A 16,868-nucleotide genomic window follows, 5' to 3' on the forward strand; every position below is an offset into this window, starting at 1 on the left:
TGGAGAAGATTCCAGTGGCATGACCTGGTGTCATATGCAGAAGTCTTGCTTGCCAGTGGTGGTGAGCCCAGTGAGAACCCAAAGCATTAGTTCTCCAGTTCCTTCTCTCTCAGAGTGAGTTCTCTGTGCACCCATCTAAGTACAAAGACCTCCACTCCTACTGAACTAGGATCAAACGAGAGCCTTAAAAAGTCTGGAGTCTCAAAAAGGTAATATCATTTGATTTAAATCATACAGCTATCAGATGGAAGAACCAGAATTTGAATGTGAGTTTACCTACCTCCAAATGCTCGTGCTCTTTCCATCACTACTACCAACTGCATTCCTTCAGAAAAACTAGAACTGATGGTTCAACAACACCATGACAGCCATTCCACATTTTCCCCCCACCCCTCCTCACACAGTAGTATGTGCACGGGCGTCATTTTATACCTACAAGGCCAAATCAACAGTATATGCTACTAAATTAGTTTAATAAACATTGGGTTTACTATGTGTCAGGCAGACCCTCATTTAATCCTTACAAAAACCTAGCAGAGCATATAGTCTCTTTATACATTTTTTGTCAACTTATTTCCATTGTTTAGGAATCTGGGGAAGAACACCTTGAGACCACTCACTGGTTGTTCCTACCCGCTCACTGGCTGGAGCAGTGGAGCTGCAGCCCAGTGTCAGTGGCAGCTGGAGCTCCAGTCTTCAGTAGAGAACTGGTGGCCAGGCACAGAGGCCACCCTCATGTCTTCTGACCAGTCTGCCACCTGGGCTCAGTAGCAGTGAACTCAGGAGCTAGAGTGGTCTATCTGCCCTGAACTGCCTCCTTGGTCACAGCCTCTTCAGCAGCAGCCTGCTCTTCCTTTTCAGTCTCCTCAGGATCTCTGTAGAAGCAGAGATCAGGCATGATCTCCCATGGGCAACCATGGGAGATGGTACCATTCAGACTTCCTAGGCCAGCACCCACCACATCAGACCCCTGAGTGAGCTCCTTGATGTGGTGCGAGGATGGCAATGTCCACAGAGCAGAGAAGAGTCGGTTGCATGGAGCAGAGCGATGGTAGGCAGGCCGACATAAGATGCTTCTGTGACAGGCTGGTGGTCAGCCCTGGGACCAGTGACCACCAGGAGTCTCAGCTCCTGGAAGGCTGCCTGGATCTGCTTAGTGAAGGTTCCATGAGCAAAGTGACCAGCAGTAGGAGTGGCTCCAGGGCAGCAGCACTTCAGCACAGCTCACTGGCCGGTGTTCCTGGACACAGACACTGATATCGGCAGGGTTTCAAGGGCAGCAATGGCAAGAGCTGCCAGCAGAAGCTTCTCCCAGGTTGTCTTCAGATTTATGATGTACACGCCATCACTTTTCCTTTTGTAGACATATGGCTCCACCTGAAGTCAAGGTTGGTGCCACCTAAGTGGGTTCCTGCTGCAAGGAATTTGAAGACATTCTCTTCCTTCACTTGCTGACATCAAGGGCTCTGGATGCTGTGAAAGTTTTCCTTTATATGAGAACCAGGAACAACACTGTATGGGCCTCTCTCTGGGTAACACAGAAAGGCTCTTTATTCCTTTCTCAATGTTGGGTAACAGAGGCACAGAAATATATGTAATTTGACAAACATCTCCCAGCTAGTAAGGGGCAAGACAGGACAAACTCCAGAATGCTTTAATTACCTGCTGTTCCTTTGAAAAGAAAGGAATGAAATAGTTTGGTATTAAACAAGTATATTGGTCAGAGTTCTCTAGACAAACAGAACCAATAGATAGAAAGTATCTCTCTCTCTATCATCTGTGTATGTGTGTATATATGTGTGTGTATATATATGTGTATATGTGTGTGTGTGTGTGTGTAGAGAGAGAGAGAGACAGAAAGAGAGAGGGGAGCAAAAGTAGGTTTACAATTGTGAGTATATAAAACAACTTATTCTTGTATTATTATTTATTAATTATAATATTATTTTCCATACAAACAACTCTATACCTACTTTTGCCTCACCCTGTGTTTATTTTAAGGCATGGTTCATGCTATTACGTTGGCTGGGAAACCCAAAATTCATAGGGCAGCTCAACAGTCTGGAAATTCAGGTTGATATTGCAGTCTTTAGTCTAAAAACCACAGGGCAGGCCAGAAGGCTAGAAATTCAGGCAGAATTTTTATGTTGCAGTCTTGAGGCAAATTGCCTCTTCTTTGGGCAAACTGTCTTTGCCTTTAAGGCCTTCAACAAATAGATTGGATGAGGTCCATCCACATTAAGGAGAGTAATCTGCTTTACTAAAGTTTATTGACTTAAATATTAATCACATCTGAAAAATACCTTCACAGCAATACCTGTCTAGTGTTTGACCAAATAACTGTGTACCATACCTATTCAAGTTAACACAAACTTAACCATCACTCAAAGGCACAAGAATAAGGCACACAAAAGTGTTATTCTTGGCTCAAAGGGAAGTTGGCCCTTTCAATCCCAGCAGGAAGGAGGCCCTGGGCTCCAACAAGAACACAGCAGTGAGAAAGCCACAAAGAGGGTTCACACAGAGACCAGAGGGAATGTGTCAAAGCTGAGCATGTTCCTCCCAGGAAGGTGGAGGGGAGTGATGGAGATGGTCACAGCCAAGGATGCTGCAGGAATCAGCACAACAGGCTGGCTTCTTCCTTGAAATCCATGCCTGAAGATTAGATCTGACTGGTTGTAGATAAGTCTCCATGTTAACAGATAAGATATGCCACAGTCATAGAAATAATGGAATTTTCAAGAGCTCTGAAAACCTGCTACCCGCCAAAATTATTCTTCTATCATCCAAAATAGCTTTTAAAGGCATTCATTAATGGTAAGTACAGTGAAATGCACTCCAATCTCATGTAAACAGTTCCATCTAGAGATAAGCATGTGGCAGCGGAGCACACATTAACGAGCTGCCTCGGCAAGAAGGGCCTCCACACCTGAACCCTTGCTGCTGCTGTCTCCCTCCTTGTCTTGGTTTCATAGGCTTTGTGTTTTTAATATGTTTTCCCCTAACAGAAATGATTAGTGCAGAGAGGTCCTGAGTGCTGCAAGGATGATACATTGTAGTTTGTGATATGTTAAAAACTGGTGTGGGACGCAGGTGTCAGCTTCTCCTTATGATTCAGCTCCGAGCCAGTTCCTATCCTCTTTGCTATGTTCAGACAGGCCTCTGGAGAGCAAAAAGTCCACGTGAAGTGGTTTTGTGAGATGCTTAAATGATACCTCCTCCCCCCAAAAAAGAGACAGGGAGATGACTCGGTTGTTCAGGAGAGAGAGTGTATAGCTCTAAGACACATTCCCATTTGTCGTCCTTTGCTACCTGACCTTTGGCATTCGATACCTCAGTTTAACTACCAGCAGTACTCAAATCATAATAACATTTGTCTGCTTTCTTCCCACGTAATAAGTAATAAATCAGGATGTTTGGATATTGTGTAATCTTAAAGTATATAAATCAAGCACAGCAAAATATAGAAACCATCAATAACATCACCTTAGGTCAAAAACAAGATTTAAATTCCAAGCTCCAGTGATGAAAAGCTGGTGGGTGGAAATGTTGTCAGCTGGCCCATAGCTCTTGTCTCCATGTTTAACATGTTCGCCTTCAGATCAAGGAGTCGTTAGTGAAAGACGACCTCACAGTACAGTTGCAGTGTTATAATAGCAGATTGACAAAAATGGAGACAGATGGCTGCTCAGCAGCAGGTTTTTTAGAAGAATTCCCTGTTTATGAAATGTGCTAGATTGATGGCGCCAGTGACTGAATCTGCTGCTTAAAGGAAGAGATCAAGGGGGACAAGGACAATCATCTAGGCAGCCTCTCCTCAATTCCCCACAACTCAATCCCAGGCAGAGGCTTGGGCTACCTGCCAAGTCCCCAAAAGGGAAACAATATCTAGACTCATGGCAATACTCACTGTGGAACAAGAGAACAGATGCAGCACCATTTATTTCTCACATGGCAGAAGAAACGCCAGTGAATGACAGCTGTGAGAGGTTGGGAGAAAGTTCGGGGCTCTTCCCCTGGTTATTTATTGCCTTGTGTTCATTTCTTGGGAAATAGCATGGGGTGCAGGCTAAAGATAATGCATTTCCTGAAATGAGAACACCAACTGAATCAGTAGGGCAAAACCCTTACAGAGATGGTAACTGGGGAAACAAAAGAAAAATAATCAAATGGGACTACATCAACCTAAAAAGTTTTTGCACAGCAAAGGAAACCATCAACAAAACTAAAGACAACTACTGAGTGGGAGAAATTGTTTGTCAATTATACATCCAATAAGGGGTTGATACCCCAAATTTATAAAGACCTAAAACAACTCAGAAAATAAACAACCCAATTAAAAACTGGACAGATGACCTAAGTAAACACTTCTCCAAAGAGGGCACACAGATAGTCAATAGACATATGAAAAGGTTCTCAACATCACTAATCATCAGAGAAATGCAAATGAAAACCAAAATGAGATTATCACCTCACACATGTCAGAATGGCTATCATCAATAAATCAGCAAACAACAAATGTCAGCGAGGCTGTGGAGAAAAGGGAACCCTAGTGCACTGTAGGTGGAATGCAGACTGGTGCAGCCATTGTGGAAAACAGTGTGGAAGTTCCTCAAAAAATTAAAAATGGATCTCCCTTATGACCCAGAGATTCCAATTCTGGAAACCCAAAGCACAAATTGGAAAGAATATATGCACCCCTATGTTCACTGCAGTGTCATTTACAATAGCCAAGATTTGGAAGCAGCCCAAGTGCCCATCAAAGATGAATAGATAAAAAGGCTGTGGTACATATCCACAATGGAAAACTACTCAGCCATAAAAAAGAATGAAATCTTTTTTAGCATGGACAGACCTAGAGTTATTATGTAAATAAAATGAGTCCAACAGAGAAAGATAAACACCATATGATTTCATGTATATGTAGAATCTCAAGAACAAAATAAACAAACAAAGTAGAAACAGACTCATAGACAGAGAGAACCAATTAATGGTTGCCAGAGGGGAGGGTCATGAGGGGTGCTGGGTGAGAAAGGTGGAGGGATTAAGAAGTAAAAATTAGTGGTTACATAATAGTCACAGAGATACAAATTACAGCATAGGGGATATAATCAATAATATGTTAATAACTATGTATGGGGCCAAGTGGGTACTTAACATATTGGGGGTACCTCTCCATAAACTATATGATTATCTAACCAATATGTTGTACACCTGAAACTTATACAGAATAATACTGAATACAAACTGTAATTGTAAACATAAAGAGATGGTGACAGTTTTTATGAAATCCCCTGAAGTTTGACAAGTTCTTACCATCATTTCTTTCAATTCCATATAAGCTTTAGTAGTCCTCCCAGGCAGCAGTGAGTTTGATGATGTCCTTCTCTCATAATGTCAAAGGATTTCTACCTAATGGCCTAATTCTGTTCTTTGAACCATTTTTTTATCATCAACAATTACTTTATTTATTTATTTTTAATTATTTTATTGTTGTTCAATTATAGTTGTCTGCATTTTCCCCCCACCATTCCCCCCACCCCAGCCAAACCTACCTCTCTCCCTTGCTTCCACCCTTCCCCTTGGTTTTGTCCACGTAATAAAAAAACTATGGTACATTTACACAATGGAATACTATGCAGCAGAGAGAAAGAAGGAGCTCCTCCCCTTTGTGACAGCATGGATGGAACTAGAGAACATTATGCTAAGTGAACCATTTTCTCACAGGAGACTGAAACTTCAATAAAACACTCCAGTGTTGTAATTTCCTGAGCACTTTAGAGGCACTGCTAGCACTTTCTGGCAGCCACTGTGACTCAACAACATGAAAAGAAATCACACGCAAGTAAAAGTGATTGTGAACCAAGGAAAATGACGTCTCTATTACCTGCCAGTGCCCAGTGGTGGGAAGCTTCAATAGTCTCCCTTTACTGCTTGGTTTGTTCCATTGTCCTTTCACTGTGCTTTCACTACACGTTCAGTGCCATACTGGCTTGGAATATGTACCAGAAACGTATTCCTGGGACAAGCCACACAAAATGGGTGAGTACTGAGTGGGATATGACCGTAACCACAAAAACATTCTGGTCTGACACCCAAGAGAAAGCAACAGTTTTCATGAGGGATGTAGGCCATGATCTCTGACTACTTCTTGGAAGCCTTGAATACCTGCCTCCCACAGTCCCTGTCTGAGGGGCTCACTGTTTAAAGGGCACCGTTCCTGAGGCAGCCAGGTACAAGGACTCTGCACACTGCAGCAGAGCCGCTGCTGAACAGTGCCTGCCAGCTCTCTCTAACAGCTGGACTGTGGGACCTAGAGCGAGAGCCGCCAGGTAGGAGGAACTCCAGGAGCTGACAGACATTCTAAGAGCAGGTACTAAACAAAAACTGTAAGGTTGGAGGACAGCAAAAAGTCAGTCAATGGGAACAATAGAGGTGAACTGGAATTGGTGTCACCACAGTGGTAGTGTGTAAATCAAGGAAAAATCTGTCTTTCTCTCCTGAGTGGCCTGGAATGAGGCCTTGCTCTATGGCTGTTGAGGCTGGTTTCCAATCAACCTGGCTTTCCCTGAATACTTTGTTTTTTAAACTGGCTTAACTTGAGCATGCACCTGTTTCTTGCATCTCACAAGAGCCTAACACAGGTATCATCTCGCTACATCCTGGGTCAGTGTACCCACCTCGATGTGGATTTATAATGGCTAATTCAGCAGCAGGATGAGTCTCCTAGGAAGCCTGCAGTTAGAGGGGATTTATGTAGGCACATCTTCATTCAGACATTCAACGGTCTTGGCTAGGTACTGTAGATACAATGTACCTTAATCTCAAGAGCATTCCAAGAATTTAAACTTCCAAGTCCCAACTGTCGAACAGCTTACAGGAGCAAAAGCATCCCATCCTCAATATTTTCAGTCAGAGATAATAGAACAAACACCACTGTTAAATAAACACCACCACTGCCAATGGATCAAGAAGAGCTTAGAAGAGCTTAGTTATACAGACAACTGTGAAGAGAAAGTTAAACACCTAAGGAAAATGATTGAAAAGTTAGGTTTTCTACTCAAAAGAGTCCCAACAAAATTAAAAGATCAAAAGAAAAAAAAAGGTGGATGCATTATAATATTGCAGAAACACTTTAATAGACTTTTCTGGTACAAATGTAATTCCAACTTTACCAGGTTTGGTCAGCAGGTGCGGGAAGGAGGGCAATGGAGGTTTCTGTGGAGATTCGGAGGAAGCATGGGTCAAGAGAAAAATGCAAAATGACTGCTTGCCCTGGGAATAGTCTAGGGAAGGAAAAGCTGCTATTTGCTCCAAAAATGCTTTTGTGTAAATTAAAAAAAGATGCCTCCTCTGAGCCAACAAAACCCCATGCCAGCCTTTATGCCTCAGCAAGCAGAGCATAGGCTGGATTTCTGCCCTTGTTTCTCCTCTTGGCAAGGTGCCCTTGTGCAGGTCACAGCCTACAAACCCTTGTGGCTCAGAGAAGGAAGGATAAGAGAGAAGTAAAAGAATCATGCAGAGAAAAACAGAAACTGAGATAAAGACAGGGAACGAGACTGAGAGGGAAGGTTGAAGAAAGAAGGAAAGAGAAGGAAAAGCAGAAGGGAAACTCAAGGAAGGAAGGAAGGAAGGAAGGAAGGAAGGAAGGAAGGAAGGAAGGAAGGAAGGAAGGAAGGAAGGAAAGAAGGAAGGAAAGAGAGGGAGGAAAAGAGGGGGCCAGACACTTTATAGTTGTTTGTCCACAGCCAATCAATGTTCAGTAGTGATGGAGAGGCCAGTGGTGTTGACAACTCTAATACAATCAATTTAATTTAAACGAACACACCTGTCTCAAGAACTGACTTGTGATGCACAAAACAGAGCAGAGTATGGGATTAAGAGCAACCAGCTTCCTGTCCTAAGAGCACTGCTGCCTGTGGGAGAGCAGAGAATGAAATACTAAAACATCCTCCAGCTGCTGTGGGAGAACCGTGGCTCGTGTGATGAATCCCAACTAGAAAGATACATTTCAGACCAGGTAAATGAGGTCTCATGGCTCTGCTTGTCAGTTAGTAGGTCAAACCTTGACCAGAAGTAAATTAACAACCAATTAACCTACCGACCAACCACCCACAGACCCACCAATCTGCCTACCAATCAACCAACCAACAGCCTTTGACTGTAAGGTGCACATCGAGGTATATAGTGGATGGAGGCTTAATAAAAAATGCCAGATGCCTTGTCAGGCATTTTAAACTATCACAGTTGTCAACAAAAAGAAAAATTGACTCTTTGAAAATTTAAGAAAGACTTATATTTGGGCCTTACTGGGGACTATAGCCCAGGAATGCAGATTCCAGAAACCTTGAAAGAGTGCTCCAACCAAAGGGAGTAGTGCTCATATAGGCAGAAGAGTCAAAAGTTTCAATAAACATACATGCATTTCAATAACTAACAGTCTTATAACAAAAGGAAAGAATGTATATGAAAGATTAGGTTGAGTCCTCCTGCCCCATGGTATCAGGCAACCTGGGAACAGGGTCTGGAAACAACTAATTATTTTAAAACTATTTGAGATAATTTTTTTATCTGGATCTGGAAAGAACAGGCCCTGTTTTCGGTAATCATTAACCTTTAGTATGGAACTGCAGGAAGTGGCCTGACTAGCCCCAGGCTTCCTGCCTTAATGAGGACTTCAGGGAGGCTCATCTTCCTTACTTAGAGGTTACTATTTCACAGGAGAAGCTTCAGGACCCTTTCCTTTCCTCACAATTGGCCATTAAAAACAAAACCAGTTGATTTGATCCACTCCCCTCTACTACCACCAACCCCCCAAAATCTGCCCCCCAACCTATCCCTATCTGCCACATGACCTGATTTTGGAGATTCCTTTAGCAGTTTAGGGAGAAACTCCTTATTGCATACAACGTTTCCTAGATCAGCATCTTGGTTACCAATTTAGAACTTCCAAACAGCTGGAACTTAGAAATATCTTGTTGTTTAAGATTCTCCAAAAATAGCTTAAATAGCTTTGGTCATTGTCAGCTTAGCTCCCAACAATGAGAAAATACCTAAGAGACAACTGACAGCTAAGTCTTATGCACATGAGCCCAGAATATGTGGAAGTTTGTTTCAAGAAGACAGATGCTATAAGAGGGAGAAAATACACTAAAAATAAAATTAAATTAAACCCACCTGTGGCATGCTTTTATCATAGCCAATGCTCCAAAGGTCCTGTCCTAGTTTTTGGTTCTTTCAATCATTAATTCAAAACACTTACTGCACTCTTGCCTGAGTTTTAAATACTGAGCCAGGCTTTGCAGATTTGGTAGTGAGGTGAAAAGATTTCAACCCTGCCCTCAAGTAACTTTCAATCTTACTAAACAAAAAAAGCTATACAGTGAATGACTCAGTAAGCATTACTAAATAGTAACCACAAGAGTAACTGAGCCCAAAGACAGGGTTCAAGGCAGGTGTTACTGGGGCACCTGGTCAGGTCTGCAGGGCATGATACTTAATTTGAGATCTGAGGGCTGAATAGGGGTCAGCTAGACAAAGAGTTAGGACAGAGCAGACCAGAAAGAGAGAACAATGACACAGAAAGCCTTGTGGCCAGATCATGAGAAATGTTGGGGATCACTGGGCTCCAGAAAAACAAGTTAAGGGTAACCTCTGTTTACTGCCTTTTAGATTGAGTCATTGTTTTTCTCTTTGTCTCAATTGTCTAATCTAGAAATAGCTTAAATGAAATACTTAATCTGTAGTGTGTGAGCCAGCTGCAATGTGTAAATTATCTATCCCAGAGATGCCAATATAAAAGATGTTAGTCTTCAAGTTTCAAACCACAGAACTACCCCATGCTCCATCAGCCCCTTCTCTACCTTCCCAGAACCAAGCATAGCTGCTGCACCACCCAGGAGACCCCTCTTCCTCTCATGGAAACAGATTACATAGCTTCCAGTAACTGCCTATTAGCTTGAGCATCCCAACAGCTCTCCTAAAGTCGCCTTGCCTCTCTGTGGGAACAGAACACAACCGCTTAATGTTAACATTTCAGTTCCCTCTATGAAGGCTCAATAGCACAAACAGCTTTACTACATACTTGTTGAATACATATTCTGGCTATTTAAACATTTTAAGTCCTTATAAAAGAGAAATTCTAGGAGAGGAGAATCCCATAATTCGAGTAATAGCCCTAAACATTATGTAAAATATTTCACTTCACTTCCCTTTCTCTGGTCGGGTTCAGCTAATGGCACACAATAGAGGACTCAAGGTCTTCTCAAACATTTACAACATTCAATTCTGCAATGAGAAATAGGTGGAAATCTTTCTGTTTCTGGGATTCCTGAAATTTGAAGTACAGTGTAGTCCAGACAGGGAAATGAGCTCTGCCTTGCATTCAACTCTGTTTAATTGGCAATGGCAGTCGGGGGCAGTCTTAATGATTCTGAGGCTATGCTGGTCTCAGAGGGAATGTCTGTGTGGCCAGTCAATGATGAGACATAGGAGTGGTGACTCACAGCAAGCATGCTACATGTTCCCCATCCCTGACAGCATGCTTAAGAAAAGTCATGGGCTTTTGAGCTTGACAGGCTACAGGTGAATTCCAGCTTAGCTACTTACCAGGTTGCAATCTTGAAGCTGAAAGGAGGAGGCCATATGAGGGCATACATCGGATCTTCAAGACCTCATTGGATTAAGTTACTAACATCTGCTCCCACCAAGGCTGTTTTTCCAGTCCTCTCTACCCATATGCACACAAACACAGTCACCTGAACAGCGAGAGCTCACTTTTGATTAGTCTGTGGTCCTCATCTGCTACGGAATCACACCAACTTTGGCCTCGTGAGATCCTAAGCGGTGAATGTAGCCAAGCCTGCCTGGACTTCTGACCCACACAACTATGAGACCATGAATAGGTGCGGTTTTAAGCTGCTAAGTTTTGGTAATGTGTTATACAGAAACCAATTCATGGCCAAATGGGAGAAACAATTCTCTCTGTTCAACATCCCCATAGTGTGTTGTTTCAGCACCAATATTTTACAGTTCAGGAAAATGGATCTTTCTGATTCTATTTAGTCTTACTGTTTGCCAATGCTCAGACATGGGTCCAATGGGTTTGGGGCCTAAAGATAGTCATTACTCAGTTTTTAGAATCACTCTTCTCAGGTGTTGGTTAAAACTCTTGCAGGCTCTATTTACTTATGAGAAGTTCTTACACGAGGCTCCCCAATTCCAACTTGAAGAGGTGAATGAAGTCATCTCTATTCACTTTCTCATTCACTGAACAGTGAATACCTGTCACATGCCAAGCTCTGTCCCAGGTTCTGGTGTTACAGCAGGAGTGCAGCATAGTTCTATCTCTCACAGAGCTTACATTTTCTAAGGGGTAAAGAGGCAAATAGGGATCTATGTCCAGTGAGGCCAAGTGCTATGGAGAAAAACAGAGCAGAGTAAGGGCATCAAGAGTAACCCCAGAGTGGATTAAGTCTTTTGGATACAGTGGTGAGCTGTATGATGGGGGGTTGGGGGAGTTGGGAGGTGCATTTGAGCAGTTAAAGAATGAGTCACGCAGATGTGGAGAAAGAGCACTGCAGGCAGAAGGGAGTCTGAGTATGAGGATGCTGAGATGGGAGAGTAGTCAGCATGTTTGAGGACTGACATTGTTGTAGAGGAATGAGCAGAGGAGAGAAAAAAATGAGGTCAGTGAAGCATCAGGGGCTGGATTACAGAGCCCCTGCAAAGATGGCCAGGGGAGGCCTTCTCCTTCCCTACAGGCCTCACTCTCTTTTTCCACCGAGATGCACCAAGGCAGGCAGAACTCCTAAAGTCCTTTATTCTCCATGTCCGAGACTCTTCTCCTCCACCCAGAGACAAGAGTTGTGGAAGAAACAGAGAGAGAAAGGGCAGCCCCAACAATCAAGCTGATCAAAATGGCATGAAAAAGTCTCATAAAATTAAAAAGCTGAAACAAACTTTAGCTCATAAATGATTCTAATATTTTTGAAACTAAGGGAACATATAGAAATTGGCATATATAGTAGCTTTGAGCCCTGGGGCCAATAAAATGTTCTCTGGGAAAGGTTTTATCTGGAAATTGAGATGTCCTGATAGGGTTGCTAGCATTGAAAGCCCTTAACCTTAGCTTTATATTTTAAACACAGGCAAATTAAGGTTAAAATAAAATATACAACTTTATTGGTATATAGGAAGGAAGAAAGAGACATTGGTCTGTAGAAAGCTCTAAACTAAAATTTGATTTTCAACTAAGGTTATTTGGGAGAATACACATTTTTTAAAAGCTTTTAAATAAAATCAAAATATGCTTTTGAGTGACAGTTCAGGGTCATAGACCCTGGCTGTATCAAGAAGGCCTTTACACCTGCAGGCCAAAGTTTTAACATGAAAACAGACTGTATCACTGAATTCAGGCAAAAGTCAGGGGTCCCGAGGAGATCAGGAAAATCTGGGGCCAAGATAATCAATGAAAACCTTTGGAAATTCCTAAACCATCCATATCTGAAGCGATACATAAAATAAGTTCACTGTTGCTCTGAAACTAAGCTAGGGAATAAAACAGGGTGATAGGGTGAATAAAAAAATTATTTAATCAACATTTCAAAGACAAAAGAAGTCAGATGCTATAGACTGAATGTTCATGCCCCATCCCCGAAACCATATGTTGAAATTCTAACCCTCAGTGTGATAGTATTAGGAGGTGAGGCCTTTGGGAGGAGCCTCATGAATGGGATTAGTAATAAAACAGACCCCAGAAAGCTCCCTAGCCTCTTCCTCCATGAGAGGTCATAGCAAAAGGACAGCCATCTATGAACCAAGAAGTGAGTTCTCACCAGACACCGTATCTACCAGCATCTTGACCTTGGAACTTCCAGCCTACAGAACCATGAAAAATAAATGTTCATTATTTAAGCCACCAAGTCTGTGCTATTTTTGTTATAGTAGCCCAAATTTAACAAGACATCAAATAGGAGAAACCAGTTAAAGATTAATTTAAGAATGTGAAATAAAACATTTCATATGGAGATGCTATATATAACCAGTCAAGTAACCAAAATGACCCCTCTCAGCTTTCGTCTTTAAAGATTTTTCCACAAATCACCTGATGCTTTTATTTTTTTATTTTTTATATACTGGATTTACTTTTTAAAAATTTTTGTTATTGACATTATTACAGATGTCCCCCATTTTTCATCTCCTACCAATCACCTGCACCCCCACCCCTGGCCTTCACCACATTGCTGTCTGTGTCCATAGGCTTTACATATATGCATATGTGATTTTTGGCTAATCCCTTCTGGTCCCCTCCCCCAACCCTGAGATTTGTCAGTCTGTTCCATGTGTCCATGCATCTGGTTTTATTTTGTTTGTCAGTTTATTTGTTCATTAGATTCCACATATAAGTAAAATCGTATGGTATTTGTCTTTCTCTGACTGGCTTATTTCACTTAGCATAATGTTCTCCAGGTTCATCCATGTTTGTCACAAAGGGCAAAATTTCCTTCCTTTTTACTGCCATGTAATATTCCATTGTGTAATGTACCACAGCTTTTTTATTCACTCATCTACTGATGAGCATTTAAACCATTTCCAGATCTTGGCTATTGTAAATAACACTGCAATGAACATAAGGGTGCATATATTACCTTTGATTAGTGTCTTGGGATTCTTAGGATAAATTCCAAGTGAGATTGCTGGGTCAAAAGGCAGTTCCATTTTTAATTTTTTGAGAAAACGCCATACTTTCTTCCACAGTGGCTGCAGCAGTCCGCATTCCCACCAACTGTGCACTAGGGCCCCCTTTTCTCCACATCCTTGCCAGCACTTGTTTGCTTATTTATTGATGATAGCCATTCTGGAAGGTGTGACATGATATGTCATTGTGGTTTCAATTTGCATTTTCTGATGATTACTGATGTTTAGCATGTTTTCATATGTCTATTGGCTATCTGTATTTCCTCTTTGAAGAAGTGTCTATTCAGGTCATTTTTTAATTACATTGTCCTACTGATGTTAAGTTGTGTGAGTTCTTCTTTTAAGATTTTAAGTAATTAATTAATTGTTATTTATTTATTTATTTATTTTCAGAGAAGGGAAGGGAGGGACAGAAACATCAATGTGCAGTTGCCTCTTGAGTGCCCCCTCCTGGGGGCCTGGCCTGCAATCCAGGAATGCGCCCTGACTGGGAATAGAATCAGCGGCCCTTTGGTTTGCAGGCCTACACTCAATCCACTGAGCCACACCAGCCAGGGCTGTGTAAGTTCTTTATATACAGGGTCCAGCAAAAGTAATGCCATTGAGTGTGATTGGTAGGGTACATGAATACCTCACACAGGATGGAGAGCAATTGAATATTTCACCTAAAATGTCATATGGTGTGCTTGAGTGTAATATGTTACAGAATTACATGCTTATGATTTTGTAATAAAAGATTTTTATGTAATTTAAAGGGGTGCTATTTGTGCTAGACACTGTATTTTAGAAATTAACCTCTTATCAAATATATCATTAGCAAATATGTTCTCCCATACGGTGGGTTTCCTTTTCATTTTGTTGATGGTTTCTTTTGCTATGCAAAAGCTTTTAAGTATGATGCAGTCTCATTTGTTTATTTTTTTTATCGCCCTTGCCCTAGGAGATGTTTCAGCAAAGAAATTACTATGAGAGATGTCTGAGATTTTATTGCCTATGTTTTCTTCTAGGGTTTTTATGGTTTCATGACTGACATTTAAATCTTTTATGCATTTTGAGTTTATCTTTGTGTATGGTGTAAGTGGATGATCTAGTTTCATTTTTTTTAATGTACCTGTCCAATTTTCCCTACACCATTTATTGAAGGGACTGTCTTTACTCCATTTTATGCTCTTGCCTCCCTTGTCAAATACTAATTGACTATGAAGACATGAATTGATGTCTGGGTTCTCTGTTCTGTTCCATTGATCTATTTACTTGTTCTTATGCCAGTACCAGTGTATTTTCATAACAATGGCCTTATAGTATAGTTTTATATCAGGTAGGATTTAGTCTGGGGATACAACATTCACAAATCAATAAATGTGATACATCACATAAATGAAAGTTAAAAATCACATAATCATATCAATAGATGCAGAAAAGGCATTTGAAAAACTCTAGCACCAATTTATGATAAAAAAAACACTCATCAAAGTGGGAATAAAAGGAGCATACTTCAATATAATAAAGGCCATATATGAAAAACCTACAGCTAACCTCATACTTAGTGGGCAAAAACTAAAGGCATTTCCCTCAAGATTAGGACCAAGACAGGAATGTCCACTTTCACCATGCTTATTCAACATAGTACTGGAAGTCCTGGCCAAGGCAATCAGACAAGAAGAAATAAAATGTATCCAAATTGAAAAGGAGGAAGTAAAACTATCATTAGTCACAGATGACAGTATAGTATACTCAGAAAACCATAAAGGCTCCACCAAAAAAACTACTAGATCTAATAAATGAATTTGGCAAAATAACATGATACAAAATTAATGTTCAGAAATTGGTGGCATTTTATATACCATTAATGAACCATCAGAAAGAGAATCTAAGAAAACAATCCCATTTGATATTACAACAAAATAAGATACCTAGAAGTAAATTTAACCAAGGGGGTAAAAGACCTGTACTTGGAAAACTATAGGACATTGAAGAGACAAACTGAGGAGGACACAAATAAGTAGAATAACTTGGTTGGGCATTGTCCCACAAATCAAAATGTCCACAGTACCCAAAGCAATCTACAGATTCAACGCAATTCCTATTAAAATACCAATGATATATTTCACAGATCTAGAACAAATATTCAAAAAATTTACATGGAACCAAAAAAGACCCCAAGTAGTCTCAGCAATCTTTAGAAATAAGGACAAAGTTAGAGAGATCACAATACTTAATATTAAACTATATGAATTGATGCTCTCAAAACAAAATTTTTAGTTAATAGGGTCCAGTTGGATACATTCCCTTCTTAATGAAAAAGACTTTAAAAATCTCTTCTAATTTTTTAGATTAAAAAATATATTGATTCAATTAATAAAACTCTGAAGACCACCAAGGCTGCAAGGGCTGAAACTGCTGTCAACCACTGAACAGACAACCAGAGCCAGGGAGAGGCCTGCTCCTTGGAACAGCGTGAAGATGCTCAGTGTCACCTTTCCAGCCAGCTCCTACATGGTGTCCTCCAGTGTCTTTGTCTTAATTTCTTAGTGTAAAATATGGGAACTAAGTATTTAAAAATGTAAGGAATCTCTAGCTTGCTAAAGACTTCATGTTAAAGGAACAGTTTATATAATCAGTGGATTAAAGATGCACCTAGGGATTACTTTTTTGTGATTCCTTTTCTTGATTATAAACATAGTATATAGTCAATATAAAAATACTTTTGAAAATGCAAAAACGTATAAAAAAGAAAAGAAAAGAAAAACATCTCTTGGAATGTAATTTACAACATGATGACTATAGTTAACATTGTTGCATGGTATGTTTGAAAGTTGTTAAAGAGAATAAATCCTAAGAGTTTTCATCACAAAAAAAAAGGATCTATATGAGATAATGGATGTCAACTAAACTTATTGTGGTAATCATTTAACAATATATAAAAGTCATTATGCTGTATACTTTAAACTTACAGAGTGAGGCAAGTCAATTATATCTCACTAAAACTGGTGGGGAATCTGGTAAAAATAATAACCTTAATCTTATCATTCAGAGTTAAGTACATTAAAAATTGCTTTATATCTTTCTAGCATTTTATCTCTGAAGAAATACCTATTTTTAAAATTGGAATCATGCCATATGAAACATACAATACTCTGTTTTCTCCTTTATTTATATGCTTTATTTTC

At 40.5% G+C, this 16,868-nt stretch overlaps 1 pseudogene; it reads right to left on the reverse strand.

The window, feature by feature from the left end:
* Positions 1-570: 570 nt before the first annotated feature.
* Positions 571-10,644, reverse strand: LOC112311537 (small ribosomal subunit protein uS2-like; annotated as a pseudogene).
* Between the last annotated feature and the right edge of the window lie 6,224 nt (positions 10,645-16,868).

The sequence above is a fragment of the Desmodus rotundus genome, chromosome 13 (genome assembly GCF_022682495.2).
Source record: "Desmodus rotundus isolate HL8 chromosome 13, HLdesRot8A.1, whole genome shotgun sequence".
In the NCBI taxonomy this organism is placed as follows: Eukaryota; Metazoa; Chordata; class Mammalia; order Chiroptera; family Phyllostomidae; genus Desmodus; species Desmodus rotundus.